The sequence below is a fragment of the Thalassophryne amazonica genome, chromosome 16 (assembly GCF_902500255.1).
Source record: "Thalassophryne amazonica chromosome 16, fThaAma1.1, whole genome shotgun sequence".
Taxonomy (NCBI): domain Eukaryota; kingdom Metazoa; phylum Chordata; class Actinopteri; order Batrachoidiformes; family Batrachoididae; genus Thalassophryne; species Thalassophryne amazonica.
The window spans coordinates 77,062,079-77,084,984 of record NC_047118.1 but is presented as its reverse complement, the minus strand read 5'-3'; the positions used below and the strand labels follow the sequence as shown (position 1 = coordinate 77,084,984).

The window sequence follows — 22,906 nt, the reverse complement described above, 5'->3', positions numbered from 1 at the left end:
ATTAGTGCACACAGGGCCACGCCCTCAGCATGACATCACATTAATGCACAGAGCCACGCCCTCAGCATGACATCACATTAGTGCACACAGAGCCACGACCTCAGCATGACATCACATTAGTGCACACAGAGCCACGACCTCAGCATAACATCACTTTAGTGCACACAGAGCCACGACCTCAGCATTACATCACATTAGTGCACACAGGGCCACGCCCTCAGCATGACATCACATTAGTGCACACAGAACCACACCCTCAGCATGACATCACATTAGTGCACACAGAGCCACACCCTCACCATGCCATCACATTAGTGCACACAGAGCCACGCCCTCAGCATGACATCACATTAGTGCACACAGAGCCACGCCCTCAGCATGACATCACATTAGTGCACACATAGCCACGCCCTCAGCATAACATCACATTAGTTCACACAGAGCCACGACCTCACCGTGCCATCACATTAGTGCACACAGAGCCACGACCTCAGCATGACATCACATTAGTGCACACAGAGCCACGACCTCAGCATGACATCACAATAGTGTACACAGGTCCACGCCCTCAGCATAACATCACATTAGTTCACACAGAGCCACGCCCTCAGCATAACGTCACATTAATGAACACGGAGTCACACCCTCAGCACAACATCACATGAGTGCACATGGAGCAACACCCTGATCATAACAACACATTAGTGAGCATGGAGCCACGCCCACAGTATAACATCACATTAATGCACACGGAGTCACACCCTCAGAGTAACATCACATTAGTGAAGACGGAGCCACGACCTCAGCATGACATCACATTAGTGCACACAGAGCCACGATCTCAGCATGACATCACATTAGTGCACACAGAGCCACGACCTCAGCATGACATTACAATATTTCACACAGAGCCACACCCTCAGCATAACATCACATTAATGAACACGGAGGTACACCCTCAGCGTAACATCACATGAGTGTACACGGAGCAACACCCTCATCATAACAACACATTAGTGAGCATGGAGCCACGCCCACATCATAACATCACATTAATGCACACGGAGTCACACCCTCAGCGTAACATCACATTAGTGAAGACGGAGCCACACCCTTAGCAAAACATCACATTAGTGTACAGGGAGCCACGCCCTCAGCATAACATCACATTAGTGTACAGGGAGCCATGCCCTCAACAGAGCATCACATTAGTGTACAGGGAGCCGCGCCCTCATCATAACATCACATTGGTGAACATGGAGCCATGCCCTCAGCATAACATCACATTAGTGTACAGGGAGCCACGCCCTCAACAGAGCATCACATTAGTGTACAGGGAGCCACACCCTCATCATAACATCACATTGGTGAACATGGAGCCATGCCCTCAGCATAACATCACATTAGTGTACAGGGAGCCGCGCCCTCAGCATGACATCACATTAGTGCACACAGGGCCACGCCCTCAGCATGACATCACATTAATGCACAGAGCCACGCCCTCAGCATGACATCACATTAGTGCACACAGAGCCACGACCTCAGCATGACATCACATTAGTGCACACAGAGCCACGACCTCAGCATAACATCACTTTAGTGCACACAGAGCCACGACCTCAGCATTACATCACATTAGTGCACACAGGGCCACGCCCTCAGCATGACATCACATTAGTGCACACAGAACCACACCCTCAGCATGACATCACATTAGTGCACACAGAGCCACACCCTCACCATGCCATCACATTAGTGCACACAGAGCCACGCCCTCAGCATGACATCACATTAGTGCACACAGAGCCACGCCCTCAGCATGACATCACATTAGTGCACACATAGCCACGCCCTCAGCATAACATCACATTAGTTCACATAGAGCCACGACCTCACCGTGCCATCACATTAGTGCACACAGAGCCACGACCTCAGCATGACATCACATTAGTGCACACAGAGCCACGACCTCAGCATGACATCACAATAGTGTACACAGGTCCACGCCCTCAGCATAACATCACATTAGTTCACACAGAGCCACGCCCTCAGCATAACGTCACATTAATGAACACGGAGCTAGACCCTCAGCACAACATCACATGAGTGCACATGGAGCAACACCCTGATCATAACAACACATTAGTGAGCATGGAGCCACGCCCACAGTATAACATCACATTAATGCACACGGAGTCACACCCTCAGAGTAACATCACATTAGTGAAGACGGAGCCACGACCTCAGCATGACATCACATTAGTGCACACAGAGCCACGATCTCAGCATGACATCACATTAGTGCACACAGAGCCACGACCTCAGCATGACATTACAATATTTCACACAGAGCCACACCCTCAGCATAACATCACATTAATGAACACGGAGGTACACCCTCAGCGTAACATCACATGAGTGTACACGGAGCAACACCCTCATCATAACAACACATTAGTGAGCATGGAGCCACGCCCACATCATAACATCACATTAATGCACACGGAGTCACACCCTCAGCGTAACATCACATTAGTGAAGACGGAGCCACACCCTTAGCAAAACATCACATTAGTGTACAGGGAGCCACGCCCTCAGCATAACATCACATTAGTGTACAGGGAGCCATGCCCTCAACAGAGCATCACATTAGTGTACAGGGAGCCGCGCCCTCATCATAACATCACATTGGTGAACATGGAGCCATGCCCTCAGCATAACATCACATTAGTGTACAGGGAGCCACGCCCTCAACAGAGCATCACATTAGTGTACAGGGAGCCACGCCCTCATCATAACATCACATTGGTGAACATGGAGCCATGCCCTCAGCATAACATCACATTAGTGTACAGGGAGCCGCGCCCTCAGCATGACATCACATTAGTGCACACAGGGCCACGCCCTCAGCATGACATCACATTAATGCACAGAGCCACGCCCTCAGCATGACATCACATTAGTGCACACAGAGCCACGACCTCAGCATGACATCACATTAGTGCACACAGAGCCACGACCTCAGCATAACATCACTTTAGTGCACACAGAGCCACGACCTCAGCATTACATCACATTAGTGCACACAGGGCCACGCCCTCAGCATGACATCACATTAGTGCACACAGAACCACACCCTCAGCATGACATCACATTAGTGCACACAGAGCCACACCCTCACCATGCCATCACATTAGTGCACACAGAGCCACGCCCTCAGCATGACATCACATTAGTGCACACAGAGCCACGCCCTCAGCATGACATCACATTAGTGCACACATAGCCACGCCCTCAGCATAACATCACATTAGTTCACACAGAGCCACGACCTCACCGTGCCATCACATTAGTGCACACAGAGCCACGACCTCAGCATGACATCACATTAGTGCACACAGAGCCACAACCTCAGCATGACATCACAATAGTGTACACAGGTCCACGCCCTCAGCATAACATCACATTAGTTCACACAGAGCCACGCCCTCAGCATAACGTCACATTAATGAACACGGAGCTAGACCCTCAGCACAACATCACATGAGTGCACATGGAGCAACACCCTGATCATAACAACACATTAGTGAGCATGGAGCCACGCCCACAGTATAACATCACATTAATGCACACGGAGTCACACCCTCAGAGTAACATCACATTAGTGAAGACGGAGCCACGACCTCAGCATGACATCACATTAGTGCACACAGAGCCACGATCTCAGCATGACATCACATTAGTGCACACAGAGCCACGACCTCAGCATGACATTACAATATTTCACACAGAGCCACACCCTCAGCATAACATCACATTAATGAACACGGAGGTACACCCTCAGCGTAACATCACATGAGTGTACACGGAGCAACACCCTCATCATAACAACACATTAGTGAGCATGGAGCCACGCCCACATCATAACATCACATTAATGCACACGGAGTCACACCCTCAGCGTAACATCACATTAGTGAAGACGGAGCCACACCCTTAGCAAAACATCACATTAGTGTACAGGGAGCCACGCCCTCAGCATAACATCACATTAGTGTACAGGGAGCCATGCCCTCAACAGAGCATCACATTAGTGTACAGGGAGCCGCGCCCTCATCATAACATCACATTGGTGAACATGGAGCCATGCCCTCAGCATAACATCACATTAGTGTACAGGGAGCCACGCCCTCAACAGAGCATCACATTAGTGTACAGGGAGCCACGCCCTCATCATAACATCACATTGGTGAACATGGAGCCATGCCCTCAGCATAACATCACATTAGTGTACAGGGAGCCGCGCCCTCAACAGAACATCACATTGGTGAACATGGAGCCATGACCTCAGCATAACATCATGTTAGTGTACAGGGAGCCACACCCTCAACAGAGCATCACATTAGTGTACAGGGAGCCGTGCCCTCATCATAACATCACATTGGTGAACATGGAGCCATGCCCTCAGCATAACATCACATTGGTGAACATGGAGCCATGCCCTCAGCAGAGCATCACGTTAGTGTACAGGGAGCCACGCCCTCAGCAGAGCATCACGTTAGTGTACAGGGAGCCACGCCCTCATCATAATATCACATTGGTGCACATGCAGCCACACCCTCAGCATGACATCACATTAGTGCACACAGGGCCACGCCCTCAGCATGACATCACATTAGTGCACACATGGCCACGCCCTCAGCATGCCATCACATTATGGCACACAGAGCCACGCCCTCAGCATGACATCACATTAGTTCACACAGAGCCACGCGCTCAGCATGACATCACATTAGTGCACACAGAGCCACGACATCACAATAGTGCACACAGAGCCACGACCTCAGCATGCCATCACAATAGTGCACATAGAGCCACGATCTCAGCATGACATCACAATAGTGTACACAGGTCCACGCCCTCAGCATAACATCACATTAGTTCACACAGAGTCACGCCCTCAGCATAACATCACATTAATGAACACGGAGGTACACCCTCAGCACAACATCACATTAGTGAGCATGGAGCCATGCCCACAGCATAACATCACATTAATGCACACGGAGTCACACCCTCAGTGTAACATCACATTACTGAAGACGGAGCCACGCCCTTAGCAAAACATAACATTGATGTACAGGGAGCCACACCATCAACATGACATCACATTAATGAACACAGAGCTACACCCTCAGCATAACATCACATGAGTGCACACGGACCAACACCCTCAACAGAGCATCACATTAGTGTACAGGGAGCCGTGCCCTCATCATAACATCACATTGGTGAACATGGAGCCATGCCCTCAGCATAACATCACATTGGTGAACATGGAGCCATGCCCTCAGCATAACATCACGTTAGTGTACAGGGAGCCACGCCCTAAGCAGAGCATCACGTTAGTGTACAGGGAGCCACGCCCTCATCATAACATCACATTGGTGAACATGGAGCCACACCCTCAGCATGACATCCCAATAGTGTACACAGAGCCACGACCTCAGCATGACATCACATTAGTGCACACAGAGCCACAACCTCAGCATGACATCACAATACTGTACACAGAGCCACGACCTCAGCATGACATTACAATAGTGTACATAGAGCCACACCCTCAGCATAACATCACATTAGTACACACAGTACCACACCCTCAGCATAACATCACATTAGTGCACACAGAGCCACGACCTCAGCATGACATCGCATTTGCATACAGGGAGCACCGTTCCCAGCATAACATCACATTAATGTGCATGGATCCACGCCCTCAGCATAACATCACATTTGCATACAGGGAGCAACGTCCTCAGCATAGCATCACATTAGTGCAAAAGTAGTCACACCTTCAGCATAGCATCACATTAGTGCACCTTAGTGTACAGGGAGTCATGCCATCAGCAAAACATCATGAGTGCACATAACATTTTGGTTTGATAATTTTTAGATTGTTAACGTTTTTGCAGGTGAAGTAAATAAATCTGAAACAGTTAAAAACCTTTGTTAAGTCTGATATCAAAGATTTCAGTGCATACTTGTTTGGGCCCTGTTCCACTGGCGTTCAGAAGGATTTGCGTATGGATTGCGCACAAAATTGGCCCATATTCGCCAAACATCCGCAATATCCGTGTAACATGCCTGTATGAGTCGGCCATAATCCGAACACGCCCGTGTTCATCCGCAGAGGCACGCATGTACACAGCCAGGATTTTTGTGCTGTTCAGTGCTGTTGATGCAGATAATATCCGCCTTACATACTCCATATATACTCAATTCATACACAATACATACTCACTCTATGTGCTGTATATTTGCCATTAACCGCTGATATCTGCAACTGACGGGGATTTGCGGCTTGGCAGCGGACTGGGACAGTGTGTAAAACAGATATATTGCATGCCCATCATGTCCACATCACAAACTAAAATATGTCGTAGCAAATGCATACAAATTAACCACGAATAAAGCATTTTTATTACATCTGCTTTGGAGATGATTTGCGGACAATCTGTGAATGCATAACAAACATGTCACGTAAACCCAAAGTGTGGCAGAAAGCGACATACCTGCCAGTCAGTTCCGGTCAGACTGTGTAGATGCACAAAGACATAATAGCTGCTGCAATCCAGGTCTTTTATTTAACACCAACAAAAGGAAGAGTTGTTGTTTATCCACAACTCACTCACTCTAAAAAAAAAAATAAAATAAATAAAATAATAAAAAACACGTCTCACACCCCGGTCGGCTTCCCCCCTCCCGCTCCCTCATGAACAGTTAACCTTCACATGACAACACTTTTGTCCAAGTCCAGCAAATGCTCCAGAGGCTGTATTGTTGGTGTGAATAGTGATGCCGACAGCCCGAGTGTGCTTCTTTTATGACCGCAATGCAGATGCCGTGCACGCACAATACGTGCGCGACGCATTCATAACACACCTGTAATACGGCCGTGATAATCTCAATGTGTCGGATCAGTTTCCTCACTACATGCATTATATAACCGTGATTGTTCATCATATATTCGCTATATATTATTAATATATCCGCAATTCGTACTGGGACATTTGTAATTTTTGGCCATTTTTGTTGCAGACGACAACGAACACCCGTAATTTGTATACTCAATTCATGTGCAATTAATCCTCTCCCCAGTGGGACAGGGCCCTTAAATGTTTTGTAGCTAATAAACAGCTCTATTCTTTGTAAACAGGAGAGCTGGCTTCAGGAGAAACCACTCTATCGTCTGCAGTCAGAGAAGAGCTGATCACAAGATAATTGCTCTTGACACCATACTAACTCACCAGCAATATCACCCAAGTAATCCAGAGGCATACAGTTTTAACTTATGGTTAAAATTTTAACCAAACTAATTTTGGGCATGTTATTTAAATTAGCGTTACTTCTGAAGTTTTATAAAGTGAAAACATCAGCTATATGTTTTAAAGTATTGCACTAATTTTGAAGGTTTTAGTGTGGACATGCTGTGTCCAGGTGCATTATGGGTAATCTCAGTACAGTCACAACAGGAGAAATGCATTTGAGACACTCTGATCAGGCTCCACATGGACAACAACATTAAACTCGTAAAATTAAACTTGTATATTGTGCCTAAATCTCTCGTGAATATATTCTCTGAGTTTATAGATGTTGTTATTATTTGTATTATTTGTTTGTTTTATGTAAAAATGCCAGAAGAAGCTCAGGTTGCTTCTCTATTATTTTCAATTGGAATCACTGTGAGTTGCAATCGATTCCTGTTTCCTATAACATCCTGCTCATTGTCCTACAACACTGTTTGTCGCCTTTGTTCCAGAGTATTATATATAGAAGATGTCTGAAATTCGGTTTGCGCTGATTAAATTCCACGCAGATTAAACGTAGCACATGGATTATTTGGAATATTTGTTTTGGCAAGGTTTCATGGTCTCTACTGCCATCTACTGGCCAGTAGTGTTCATGACAGTATTCGCTCGAACTATTGAGATATCCCATAATCCTTTGCATGCCTGGGAGTTGTTGTAGCCTCTTGCAGCAGCTAAAGAAATAAAAATGTACATTTTGGTTGTATAATGTTCATTTACAATTGTCCTCGTGGATTCTGTTGTTTAAACAGCAGCAACCTTCTGGCGCGTGAAAAAACAAAAAACAAAAAAAAAAACAAAAACTGGTATGCAAAGGATTATGGGTAAGGGTCTGAGCATCTGGGCACCAGTAGATGGCAGTGTTCTATGCATTTTGACCCCAGTTATAGCAGACAGTAATTACAACTTGACTTGCAAATGGCTTTTTTGTTTTACATATGAATAAAATGGCATATTTTACAAGAACATTTATATGTAAATACCAACACACACGTCATGTGACATTAACGTGTTGGTTTTTACATAGAATGAGTGAGTCAACCAATCAGTGTTAGCGGAGGCTCATTTACCCATAATCCCTTTGGCATCTAAATCAAATCAATTTTATTTATATAGCGCCAAATCACAACAAACAGTTGCCCCAAGGCGCCTTATATTGCAAGGCAAGGCCATACAATAATTACGGAAAAACCCCAACGGTCAAAACGACCCCCTGTGAGCAAGCACTTGGCAACAGTGGGAAGGAAAAACTCCCTTTTAACAGGAAGAAACCTCCAGCAGAACCAGGCTCAGGGAGGGGCAGTCTTCTGCTGGGACTGGTTGGGGCTGAGCGAGAGAACCAGGAAAAAGACATGCTGTGGAGGGGAGCAGAGATATCTCACCCATATTGGCCTCTCTTCATTGGCTTCCTGTTAATTCTAGAATAGAATTTAAAATTCTTCTTCTTACTTATAAGGTTTTGAATAATCAGGTCCCATCTTATCTTAGGGACCTCGTAGTACCATATCACCCCAATAGAGCGCTTCGCTCTCAGACTGCAGGCTTACTTGTAGTTCCTAGGGTTTGTAAGAGTAGAATGGGAGGCAGAGCCTTCAGCTTTCAGGCTCCTCTCCTGCGGAACCAGCTCCCAATTCAGATCAGGGAGACAGACACCCTCTCTACTTTTAAGATTAGGCTTAAAACTTTCCTTTTTGCTCAAGCTTATAGTTAGGGCTGCATCAGGTGACCCTGAACCATCCCTTAGTTATGCTGCTATAGACGTAGACTGCTGGGGGGTTCCCATGATGCACTGTTTCTTTCTCTTTTTGCTCTGTATGCACCACTCTGCATTTAATCATTAGTGATCGATCTCTGCTCCCCTCCACAGCATGTCTTTTTCCTGGTTCTCTCCCTCAGCCCCAACCAGTCCCAGCAGAAGACTGCCCCTCCCTGAGCCTGGTTCTGCTGGAGGTTTCTTCCTGTTAAAAGGGAGTTTTTCCTTCCCACTGTAGCCAAGTGCTTGCTCACAGGGGGTCGTTTTTGACCGTTGGGGTTTTACATAATTATTGTATGGCCTTGCCTTACAATATAAAGCGCCTTGGGGCAACTGTTTGTTGTGATTTGGCGCTATATAAAAAAATTGATTGATTGATTAAATGCAGAGTGGTGCATACAGAGCAAAAAGAGAAAGAGACACTCAGTGCATCATGGGAACCCCCCAGCAGTCTAAGTCTATAGCAGCATAACTAAGGGATGGCTCAGGGTCACCTGATCCAGCCCTAACTATAAGCTTTAGCAAAAAGGAAAGTTTTAAGCCTAATCTTAAAAGTAGTAATAACCCTCAGCATAACATCACATTAACATCTAAAAGTAGTAGTAACATCTGTCTGTGTTTGTTACAAAACTTCAGAATTAGTGCACTATTTAAAATTAAAAGATATGTGTCATATTTTAACTTTGTACAAATGACAGAATTGACATTAATGGAGTTATTCTATCCGGATTAATGTTTTATGAATTCAAAACCATAAGTCAAAACTGCTTTATATTCTAAGACCTCTGCCTCACCGCGACACTGCTATATTCTGTTAAGGTATAATGATGCGTGCGTGCGTGCAAAATATGTAGTAAACAGGAGCTTCCAGCAGTGTCCAGGGCGCACAAACTGCTGACTCAATGTTTGGGTTTGTGGTCGTCTTTAATACTACCAGAAGCGATTGTGGTGCTAAAAGTCAAAATCTGCTTCATAGTAGTTACAAGTGTACCAGAGACAAGAGTGAAAGTTATCGGCTAGCTGTAGCTTCAGGTAATATTTTGGGTGGTTTATTGGTTTAGCTTTATAAAAGATAACTTTTCAGTTAGCTGATTAGCTGTTATCGAAGCTACCTTTTTGGTTAGCTGTGCCCACCACTGCCTCAGTGTAACATCACATTTGTGTACAGTGAGCCACTCCCTCGGTATAACATCATATCAGTGTACACAGAGCCACACCCTCAGCCTAACATCACATTAGTTTTCAGGGAGCCACACTCTCAGCATATCATCACATTAGTTTTCAGGGAGCCACACCCTCAGCATATCATCACATTAGTTTTCAGGGAGCCACACCCTCAGCATAACATCACATTAGTTTTCAGGGAGCCACACCCTCAGCATAACAACATATTAGTTTTCAGGGAGCCACACCCTCAGCATAACATCACATTAGTTTTCAGGGAGCCACACTCTCAGCATAACATCACATTAGTTTTCAGGGAGCCACACCCTCAGCATAACATCACATTAGTTTTCAGGGAGCCACACCCTCAGCATAACATCACATTAGTTTTCAGGGAGCCACACCCTCAGCATAACAACACATTAGTTTTCAGGGAGCCACATCCTCAGCATAACAACACATTAGTTTTCAGGGAGCCACATCCTCAGCATAACAACACATTAGTTTTCAGGGAGCCACGCTCTCAGCATAACATCACATTAGTTTTCAGGGAGCCACGCCCTCAGCATAACATCACATTAGATTTCAGGGAGCCACGCCCTCAGCATAACAACACATTAGTTTTCAGGGAGCCACGCCCTCAGCATAACATCACATTAGTTTTCATGGAGCCACGCCCTCAGCATAACAACACATTAGTTTTCAGGGAGCCAGACCCTCAGCATATCATCACATTAGTTTTCAGGGAGCCACACCCTCAGCATAACATCACATTAGTTTTCAGGGAGCCACACCCTCAGCATAACAACATATTAGTTTTCAGGGAGCCACACCCTCAGCATAACATCACATTAGTTTTCAGGGAGCCACACTCTCAGCATAACATCACATTAGTTTTCAGGGAGCCACACCCTCAGCATAACATCACATTAGTTTTCATGGAGCCACACCCTCAGCATAACATCACATTAGTTTTCAGGGAGCCACACCCTCAGCATAACAACACATTAGTTTTCAGGGAGCCACATCCTCAGCATAACAACACATTAGTTTTCAGGGAGCCACATCCTCAGCATAACAACACATTAGTTTTCAGGGAGCCACGCTCTCAGCATAACATCACATTAGTTTTCAGGGAGCCACGCCCTCAGCATAACATCACATTCTTCAGGGAGCCACGCCCTCAGCATAACATCACATTAGATTTCAGGGAGCCACGCCCTCAGCATAACAACACATTAGTTTTCAGGGAGCCACGCCCTCAGCATAACATCACATTAGTTTTCAGGGAGCCACGCCCTCAGCATAACAACACATTAGTTTTCAGGGAGCCAGACCCTCAGCATAACATCACATTAGTTTTCAGGGAGCCAGACCCTCAGCATAACATCACATTAGTTTTCAGGGAGCCACACCCTCAGAATAACATCATTTTTGAAAACAGCATCCTCAGTAATTTAAATTTAATTCATTTTTAAAAATTACATTTGAAAACCTTTCAACTTCTGTTAGCTACCACAACAGGGTGAAGAGAATGGCCCCTCCTCCTCTGAGAAGAAAATTTAATAGTTTCTTCTTCAGAAAAAAACTCTCAATGTTTCTTTTCCCACATTTTGAAAAAGACGAAGTTTTAAGACAAAATCAAGTCACATTCTGTGTATGTGGAGCTAAATGTTCTGTTCTGGTGAGCTGTCACTCATACATCAGAAGTGAGACATCTGGTAGCCCAGCTTTGCAGAAAAGTGGACTTTGTGCACCTCGTTTATGCTGTTACGTCGCTGTCAGCATAAAATAAAGCTGAGCAAACAGCCGGCCTGGTCCCCAGCTAAAAATAGCACAGTCGAATCATGATGCTACAGTAGGAGGGCCAGACCCATCTGGACGTCTGCTGCAGCCAAGCTACAGAGCACCTGAGTGATTCTGGGAAATGTAGTTCCAATGTGGGAGTTCCACCTTGACTGTGAATTTCATACTTACACTATAATTGTTCATTATATCCAACCGAAAGATGAGCTTTTTCCCCATTCTACAGTTTTTTAGCAGGATTATCATGCACTGATGAGGAAGCGAAAGTATAATTTTTCACAGTTTGTCGAAAGGCTGAGCATTTGGTAACTCTGGAACTTGTTAACCCTCAAGTGGTCAAGCTATTTTAGCGACTAATATTTTAGGATAACTCTAGCATCAAATATAGAAGAACTAGGAAATATGCCAGTACTTTAACAGAAATCTCAATGAACCCATCAGTCATCCTTTATGACAATCATGAACTATTTTCATCCTCACTCTGGGCATCAAGAATCAGTCTCAATGCTTGTTCAGCTGCAAATCTTGCTATTCTAGGTCTGTTGGCCATGCTTCCCTGCAAAGAACTAAAATATAATGATTAGAGTTGGAAAATTACAATACCATCTGAAGCTATAATGTTGAAAATCTCAAAGATCATAAGTGACCCCCCCACAATTTTGGATTATACTTGTCACATGAATCGGCCAATCCTTGCAAAATTCTATGAACAAATGCAGGACAAATAAATTGACAAATTCATGGTAGGAAACTTTTTTCTGATTAAAATTTGAAAAATGGTGCACAAAAATATATGCCTGGGGTCATAAATGACCCCACTTGAGGGTTAATCGTACTAATCATCATATATAAATATATAAAGTTACAACTTTTGGTTAATTACTTAGTGGATGACCTGATGTACACATACTGTACATTATTTTATCAAAATCAAACTTCAGTTCATTTTTAAGATATGAGTTGTTGTGAAAGTGACGTGACACGGACCCACAACAGGGGGCGGTAATGAACGGACAATGGATAAGCCAAAAAGTAACAATTTAATGTTGTGAATCGCACAACAACGTACAGACAATAACAATATGGTGGACTGTCAATCATACACCAGGTGACGTGTGGGCAGGCTCGACGATAGAAGACGCCTGGCGAGAGAAGAGCTGGATCCCCACACAGCTTCCACCACCAACGGAGCTGAAGAACACCGGAGCCGCCAAGCCCTGCGCCCCAGGTGGCCGCTGTCTTCAGCAGTCAGACCCGGTACTGCTGGCAGAAAACAGAGACAGTCCTGATGAGTGTGAGTTCGCACACTCAGTACTCCCACAGTCAGTGTTTAGTAAAGGAGGGAGAACCTCCACCTCCAATCACACACTCGTGCAGCTCCTGTTTAACCACTTATCTTGGTTTGGGGTGTGAGCCGAAGCCGTCGCTGATCACACCAAACGCCAATCCCACAGATAAGGCAGAACACCAGTCAGCAGAGAAAGTTACCTGAATGGTAGCTGATTTCTCGGCGGGGAGGTGGAGTTGCAGTCCGGCCTTTATGGTGGTGGTGATGAGTAGTGGATGAGTGACAGCTGGTACGGATGATGAGTGACAGCTGTCACTCCTGGTTGCTCCGACGCCCTCTCGTGCTTGAAGCCCGCACTTCAAGCAGGGCGCCATCTTGTGGTGGTGGGCCAGCAGTACCTCCTCTTCAGCGGCCCACACAACAGGACCCCCCCCCTCAACGGGCGCCTCCTGGCGCCCGACCAGGCTTGTCCGGGTGCCGCCGGTAGAAGTCGGCCAGGGTCCAGGATGAAGCTCCTCTTCACCCAGGAGCGTTCTTCGGGTCCATACCCCTCCCAGTCCACCAAATACTGGAACCCCCGGCCCTTCCGACGGACATCCAGGAGCCGGCGCACGGTCCAAGCCGGCTCCCCGTCGATGATCCGGGCAGGAGGCGGCACCGGTCCGGGGGTACAGAGGGGTGAAACGTGGTGAAGTTTGATGTGTGACACATGGAAAACCGGGTGGATCTGCAGTGAAGCTGGCAGCTCCAGCTTCACTGCGGCTGGACTGAGGACTTTGAGGATGGGGAAAGGTCCAATGTATCTGTCCTTCAACTTTTGGGATTCCACTTGCAGGGGAATGTCCTTTGTGGAAAGCCAAACCTCCTGCCCAGGCTGATATGCAGGGGCCGGGGCACGCCGGCGGTCTGCATGGTTCTTGGCCCTCGTCCGGGCTTTGAGCAGGGTAGAGCGGGCGGTACGCCACACCCGACGGCACCTTCTCAGATGGGCCTGGACCGAGGGCACCCCGACCTCTCCCTCCACTAGCGGGAACAATGGGGGCTGGTACCCCAAACACACTTCAAATGGGGAGAGGCCGGTGGCAGACGAGACTTGGCTGTTATGAGCGTACTCGATCCAGGCCAGATGGTCACTCCAGGCCGTCGGGTGCGCGGAGGTCACGCAACGGAGGGCCTGCTCCAGTTCCTGGTTAGTCCGCTCTGCCTGCCCGTTCGTCTGCGGGTGGTACCCAGACAAGAGACTGACGGTGGCCCCCAGTTCCCTACAGAAACTCCGCCAGACCTGGGAGGAGAACTGAGGACCACGATCCGAGACAATGTCTGATGGAATCCCATGCAGACGCACGACGTGGTGGACCAGGAGGTCTGCAGTCTTCTGGGCCGTCGGGAGCTTCGGGAGGGCCACGAAGTGGGCAGCCTTGGAGAACCGGTCCACTATCGTTAAGATGGTGGTGTTTCCCTGGGACGGCAGGAGGCCCGTGACAAAGTCCAGGCTGATATCAATCAATCAATCAATTTTTTTATATAGCGCCAAATCACAACAAACAGTTGCCCCAAGGCGCTTTATATTGTAAGGCAAGGCCATACAATAATTATGTAAAACCCCAACGGTCAAAACGACCCCCTGTGAGCAAGCACTTGGCTACAGTGGGAAGGAAAAACTCCCTTTTAACAGGAAGAAACCTCCAGCAGAACCAGGCTCAGAGAGGGGCAGTCTTCTGCTGGGACTGGTTGGGGCTGAGGGAGAGAACCAGGAAAAAGACATGCTGTGGAGGGGAGCAGAGATCGATCACTAATGATTAAATGCAGAGTGGTGCATACAGAGCAAAAAGAGAAAGAAACAGTGCATCATGGGAACCCCCCAGCAGTCTACGTCTATAGCAGCATAACTAAGGGATGGTTCAGGGTCACCTGATCCAGCCCTAACTATAAGCTTTAGCAAAAAGGAAAGTTTTAAGCCTAATCTTAAAAGTAGAGAGGGTGTCTGTCTCCCTGATCTGAATTGGGAGCTGGTTCCACAGGAGAGGAGCCTGAAAGCTGAAGGCTCTGCCTCCCATTCTACTCTTACAAACCCTAGGAACTACAAGTAAGCCTGCAGTCTGAGAGCGAAGCGCTCTATTGGGGTGATATGGTACTACGAGGTCCCTAAGATAAGATGGGACCTGATTATTCAAAACCTTATAAGTAAGAAGAAGAATTTTAAATTCTATTCTAGAATTAACAGGAAGCCAATGAAGAGAGGCCAATATGGGTGAGATATGCTCTCTCCTTCTAGTCCCCGTCAGTACTCTAGCTGCAGCATTTTGAATTAACTGAAGGCTTTTTAGGGAACATTTAGGACAACCTGATAATAATGAATTACAATAGTCCAGCCTAGAGGAAATAAATGCATGAATTAGTTTTTCAGCATCACTCTGAGACAAGACCTTTCTGATTTTAGAGATATTGCGTAAATGCAAAAAAGCAGTCCTACATATTTGTTTAATATGCGCTTTGAATGACATATCCTGATAAAAAATGACTCCAAGATTTCTCACAGTATTACTAGAGGTCAGGGTAATGCCATCCAGAGTAAGGATCTGGTTAGACACCATGTTTCTAAGATTTGTGGGGCCAAGTACAATAACTTCAGTTTTATCTGAGTTTAAAAGCAGGAAATTAGAGGTCATCCATGTCTTTATGTCTGTAAGACAATCCTGCAGTTTAGCTAATTGGTGTGTGTCCTCTGGCTTCATGGATAGATAAAGCTGGGTATCATCTGCGTAACAATGAAAATTTAAGCAATACCGTCTAATAATACTGCCTAAGGGAAGCATGTATAAAGTGAATAAAATTGGTCCTAGCACAGAACCTTGTGGAACTCCATAATTAACTTTAGTCTGTGAAGAAGATTCCCCATTTACATGAACAAATTGTAATCTATTAGACAAATATGATTCAAACCACCGCAGCGCAGTGCCTTTAATACCTATGGCATGCTCTAATCTCTGTAATAAAATTTTATGGTCAACAGTATCAAAAGCAGCACTGAGGTCTAACAGAACAAGCACAGAGATGAGTCCACTGTCCGAGGCCATAAGAAGATCATTTGTAACCTTCACTAATGCTGTTTCTGTACTATGATGAATTCTAAAACCTGACTGAAACTCTTCAAATAGACCATTCCTCTGCAGATGATCAGTTAGCTGTTTTACAACTACCCTTTCAAGAATTTTTGAGAGAAAAGGAAGGTTGGAGATTGGCCTATAATTAGCTAAGATAGCTGGGTCAAGTGATGGCTTTTTAAGTAATGGTTTAATTACTGCCACCTTAAAAGCCTGTGGTACATAGCCAACTAACAAAGATAGATTGATCATATTTAAGATCGAAGCATTAAATAATGGTAGGGCTTCCTTGAGCAGCCTGGTAGGAATGGGGTCTAATAAACATGTTGATGGTTTGGATGAAGTAACTAATGAAAATAACTCAGACAGAACAATCGGAGAGAAAGAGTCTAACCAAATACCGGCATCACTGAAAGCAGCCAAAGATAACGATACGTCTTTGGGATGGTTATGAGTAATTTTTTCTCTAATAGTTAAAATTTTGTTAGCAAAGAAAGTCATGAAGTCATTACTAGTTAAAGTTAATGGAATACTCAGCTCAATAGAGCTCTGACTCTTTGTCAGCCTGGCTACAGTGCTGAAAAGAAACCTGGGGGTAGCTTTACGGAGGGCTTTTTTATAGAGCAACAGACTCTTTTTCCAGGCTAAGTGAAGATCTTCTAAATTAGTGAGACGCCATTTCCTCTCCAACTTACGGGTTATCTGCTTTAAGCTACGAGTTTGTGAGTTATACCACGGAGTCAGACACTTCTGATTTAAAGCTCTCTTTTTCAGAGGAGCTACAGCATCCAAAGTTGACTTCAATGAGGATGTAAAACTATTGACGAGATACTCTATCTCCCTTACAGAGTTTAGGTAGCTACTCTGCACTGTGTTGGTATATGGCATTAGAGAACATAAAGAAGGAATCATATCCTTAAACCTAGTTACAGCGCTTTCTGAAACACTTCTAGTGTAATGAAACTTATTCCCTACTGCTGGGTAGTCCATCAGAGTAAATGTAAATGTTATTAAGAAATGATCAGACAGAAGGGAGTTTTCAGGGAATACTGTTAAGTCTTCTATTTCCATACCATAAGTCAGAACAAGATCTAAGATATGATTAAAGTGGTGGGTGGACTCATTTACTTTTTGAGCAAAGCCAATAGAGTCTAATAATAGATTAAATGCAGTGTTGAGGCTGTCATTCTCAGCATCTGTGTGGATGTTAAAATCGCCCACTATAATTATCTTATCTGAGCTAAGCACTAAGTCAGACAAAAGGTCTGAAAATTCACAGAGAAACTCACAGTAACGACCAGGTGGACGATAGATAATAACAAATAAAACTGGTTTTTGGGACTTCCAATTTGGATGGACAAGACTAAGAGACAAGCTTTCAAATGAATTAAAGCTCTGTCTGGGTTTTTGATTAATTAATAAGCTGGAATGGAAGATTGCTGCTAATCCTCCGCCCCGGCCCGTGCTACGAGCATTCTGACAGTTAGTGTGACTCGGGGGTGTTGACTCATTTAAACTAACATATTCATCCTGCTGTAACCAGGTTTCTGTAAGGCAGAATAAATCAATATGTTGATCAATTATTATATCATTTACCAACAGGGACTTAGAAGAGAGAGACCTAATGTTTAATAGACCACATTTAACTGTTTTAGTCTGTGGTGCAGTTGAAGGTGCTATATTATTTTTTCTTTTTGAATTTTTATGCTTAAATAGATTTTTCCTGGTTATTGGTAGTCTGGGAGCAGGCACCGTCTCTACGGGGATGGGGTAATGAGGGGATGGCAGGGGGAGAGAAGCTGCAGAGAGGTGTGTAAGACTACAACTCTGCTTCCTGGTCCCAACCCTGGATAGTCACGGTTTGGAGGATTTAAGAAAATTGGCCAGATTTCTAGAAATGAGAGCTGCTCCATCCAAAGTGGGATGGATGCCGTCTCTCCTAACAAGACCAAGTTTTCCCCAGAAGATATGAGACCAGGGGTGACGAGGCACAGGCAGAGGCTGGAGGAGGCCTTGGGCCTTGTGGTGGTCGGCTTTGCCCCTGGCACAGGTGGTGCAGGCCTGGACATACTCCCAGATGTCGGCTTCCACAGACGCCCACCAGAAGCGCTGCCGGACCACTGCCAAGGTCCTTCGCACCCCTGGGTGACAGGAGAGCTTGGAACCGTGACAGAAGTCAAGGACCGCAGCCCTGGCCTCTGGTGGGACGTACAGTTTGTTCTTCGGACCGGTCCCCGGGTCCGGGCTCCGTGTCAGGGCCTCCCGGACGGTCTTCTCCACGTCCCAGGTAAGGGCGGCCATGACAGTGGACTCGGGGATGATGGTTTCAGGGGGGTCTGACAGCTCGGTCTTGACCTCCTCTTCGTGCACCCGGGACAGGGCGTCAGATCGTTGGTTCGTCCCAGGGCGGTAGGTGAACGGCGGTAGGTGAAGAACAGCGACCAGCGGGCTTGCCTGGGGTTCAGACGCTTCGCGGTCCAGATGTACTCCAGGTTCCGATGGTCCGTGAAAACCGTAAATGGTACCGATGCTCCCTCCAACAGGTGTCTCCACTCCTCAAGAGCCTCCTTCACCGCAAGAAGTTCCCGATTGCCGACGTCATAGTTCCGTTCAGCTGGGGTCAACCTGCGGGAAAAGTAGGCACATGGATGGAGAACCTTGTCGGACTCCCCGCTCTGGGATAGCATGGCTCCTATCCCTGAGTCAGAGGCATCCACTTCAACAACAAACTGGCGCTTGGGATCGGGCTGCACCAGAACCGGTGCAGTCGAGAACCGGCGTTTCAACTCCCTAAACGCGGCTTCGCACCGATCCGACCAGGTTAAGGGGACTTTTGTGGAGGTCAGGGCTGTCAGGGGGCTAACTACCTGACTGTAGCCCTTGATGAACCTCCGGTAGAAATTTGCAAAACCGAAGAACTGTTGTAGTTTCCTACGGTTCGTTGGTTGGGGCCAATCTCTCACCGCCGCAACCTTGGCCGGATCAGGGGCGACGGAGTTGGAGGAGATGATGAACCCCAAGAAGGACAAAGAAGTGCGGTGGAACTCACACTTCTCGCCCTTCACAAACAGCCGGTTCTCCAACAACCGCTGTAGGACCTGACGTACATGCTTGACATGGGTCTCAGGATCCGGAGAAAAGATGAGTATATCGTCTAGATATACGAAGACAAACCGATGCAGGAAGTCCCGCAAGACGTCATTAACCAATGCTTGGAACGTCGCGGGCGCATTGGTGAGGCCGAACGGCATGACCAGGTACTCAAAGTGACCTAACGGGGTGTTAAATGCCGTCTTCCACTCGTCTCCCTCCCGGATCCGAACCAGGTGATAAGCATTCCTAAGATCCAATTTCGTGAAAATTTGGGCTCCATGCAGGGGTGTGAACACTGAATCCAACAGAGGTAACGGGTATCGGTTGCGAACCGTGATCTCGTTCAGCCCTCTGTAATCAATGCATGGACGGAGTCCGCCGTCCTTCTTGCCCACAAAAAAGAAACCAGCACCCATCGGGGAGGTGGAGTTCCGGATCAACCCGGCAGCTAATGAGTCCCGGATGTAGGTCTCCATTGATTCGCGTTCCGGACGTGAGAGGTTGTACAGCCTGCTGGACGGGTACTCAGCGCCCGGTATCAAATCAATGGCACAATCGTACGGACGGTGCAGGGGCAGCGTGAGTACCAGATCTTTGCTGAAGACGTCAGCGAGGTCGTGGTACTCAGCCGGCACCGCCGCCAGATTGGGGGGGACTAAAACCTCCTCCTTAGCTGTCACACCGGGTGGAACCGAGGATCCTAAACACTCCCGGTGGCAGGTTTCGCTCCACTGAACCACAACCCCAGATGGCCAATCAATCCGGGGATTGTGTTTTAACACCCATGGAAAACCCAAAATCACTCGGGAGGTAGAAGGTGTTACATAAAACACAATCTCCTCCCTGTGATTCCCAGACACCACCAATGTCACTGGCTGAGTCTGGTGTGTGATTAGTGGAAGAAGGGTGCCATCTAGTGCCCGCACCGACAATGGTGACGGTAAGGCCACTAGAGGGAGCCCAACCTCCTTTGCCCATCTGCTATCCAGCAGATTCCCCTCCGACCCCGTGTCCACCAGTGCTGGGGCGTGAAGGGTTAGATCCCCACTCAGGATCGTGACTGGGATTCGTGCAGATCGTCGGGGTTTCCCCACGTGGGTGTTGTGACCCACCCTTAGCCCAGTCTCTAAGGACGAGTGCTGCTGTTTTGACCATTTGGGGCATTCTCTCTGTGTGTGCTCAGTAGAGCTGCAGAGAAAACACTCTCCACGGATCAGCCTCCTTTGTCTCTGATCTGATCGTTTTTTGGCCCTGCTCATCTCCATAGCAACGTCAGCAGGGGGAAGTGTTGTCACGTGGAGAGCCCTGGCAGTGGAGCGTGGGGAAGCCGGCTCCCTTTCAGACCCGGGAGGAAGAGGGACGCCGTGTACATGACCACGCCTCTCGTCTCACTGCCGTCGGTGTTCCGTTAATCGGTTGTCTAACCGTATAACCAGGTCAATAAGCCCATCTAAATCCTGCGGCTCGTCCTTCGCCACCAGGTGCTCCTTAAGGACCAGAGACAGTCCGTTTACAAAGGCGGCGCGGAGCGCAACAGCATTCCAGCTGGCTCGCGCTGCCGCGATGCGGAAGTCGACTGCATACTTCGCTGCGCTCCGACGCCCCTGCCGTATCGACAGCAGCACACTTGAAGCGGTCTCGCCTCTATGAGGGTGGTCGAACACCTGTTGGAACTCCCTCACAAACCCAGTATAAACCGTTAGGAGCCGTGAATTCTGCGCGTGCCTCTCCTCGAAGCAAATTTATAACGTAAGCCACCCGGCTAGCGTCTGACACATACATGACGGGACGCTGTGAAAAGACGAGCGAGTACTGCATCAAGTAGTCCGCGTACGTCTCCACACAGCCTCTGTACGGCTCCGGAGGGCTTGTGTATGCTTCAGGGGATGGTGGGGGGGTTCGTTGAACGACCAGCGGAATGTCTGTTTCTGGCACACGGTCATCAGGAGGAGGTGCTGCAGCAGCGCCCTGAGCACGCGCTTCCACCTGGGCGGTGAGAGCCTCTATCCTACGATTGAGAACACTGCTCTGCTAGGTAACTAAGTCCAACCGAGCGGTAAAGGCGGTTAAGATGTGCTGCAGCTCACCCAACACGCCTCCTGCTGGCGCCTGTGCACCTCGCTCTTTCATTGGCTGTTCAAGCGATGGTTGACGCCCCTCGGGATCCATGACGCTGGCCGAGAAATCCTGTTGTGAAAGTGACGTGACACGGACCCACAACAGGGGGCGGTAATGAACGGACAATGGATAAGCCAAAAAGTAACAATTTAATATTGTGAATCGCACAACAACGTACAGACAATAACAATATGGTGGACTGTCAATGATACACCAGGTGACGTGTGGGCAGGCTCGACGATAGAAGACGCCTGGCGAGAGAAGAGCTGGATCCCCACACAGCTTCCACCACCAACGGAGCTGAAGAACACCGGAGCCGCCAAGCCCTGCGCCCCAGGTGGCCGCTGTCTTCAGCAGTCAGACCCGGTACTGCTGGCAGAAAACAGAGACAGTCCTGATGAGTGTGAGTTCGCACACTCAGTACTCCCACAGTCAGTGCTTAGTAAAGGAGGGAGAACCTCCACCTCCAATCACACACTCATGCAGCTCCTGTTTAACCACTTATCTTGGTTTGGGGTGTGAGGCGAAGCCGTCGCTGATCACACCAAACGCCAATCCCACAGATAAGGCAGAACACCACAGGATAACGGCTGCAAAAGAAGTTCAGGTTATCACTCAATGATTTGAGTCAGCAGAGAAAGTTACCTGAATGGTAGCTGATTTCTTGGCGGGGAGGTGGAGTTGCAGTCCGGCCTTTATGGTGGTGGTGATGAGTAGTGGATGAGTGACAGCTGGTACGGATGATGAGTGACAGCTGTCACTCCTAGTTGCTCCGATGCTCTCTCGTGCTTGAAGCCCGCACTTCAAGCAGGGCGCCATCTTGTGGTGGTGGGCCAGCAGTACCTCCTCTTCAGCGGCCCACACAACATGAGTAGTTCCATGGCAACAAGTCAAGACAGCTAGGATGCTCTGTTATCATGTAACTAGGCTAACTGGTTAACTACCAGGAAAAAAGTTAAAGATTACCCACCAATGTAATGTTGCCCATGGGGATCCACGGGCTCTAGATTAGGTAGTGTTTATAAAATAGGTAGCTGACATTTTTCAAGGGTGGTAATAAATTATGCAATGCTTCTATAATGAGTTGGAATGGCGTGTGAGTCCAGAATGTTTTTAGAACCTCAACATTTTTAGAAGAACTCAACTCTTTTATTTCCTGTTCATTACATCATTTTTAAATGTTAATTTACTGCCTGATACTGATATATTT

At 47.2% G+C, this 22,906-nt stretch overlaps 1 protein-coding gene across 1 annotated transcript in view; it reads right to left on the bottom strand.

The window, feature by feature from the left end:
• Nucleotides 1-22,906, bottom strand: part of stx1b (syntaxin 1B) — a 199,516-nt gene that overhangs the window by 110,130 nt on the left and 66,480 nt on the right. The gene's annotated exons all lie outside the window — the stretch shown is intronic.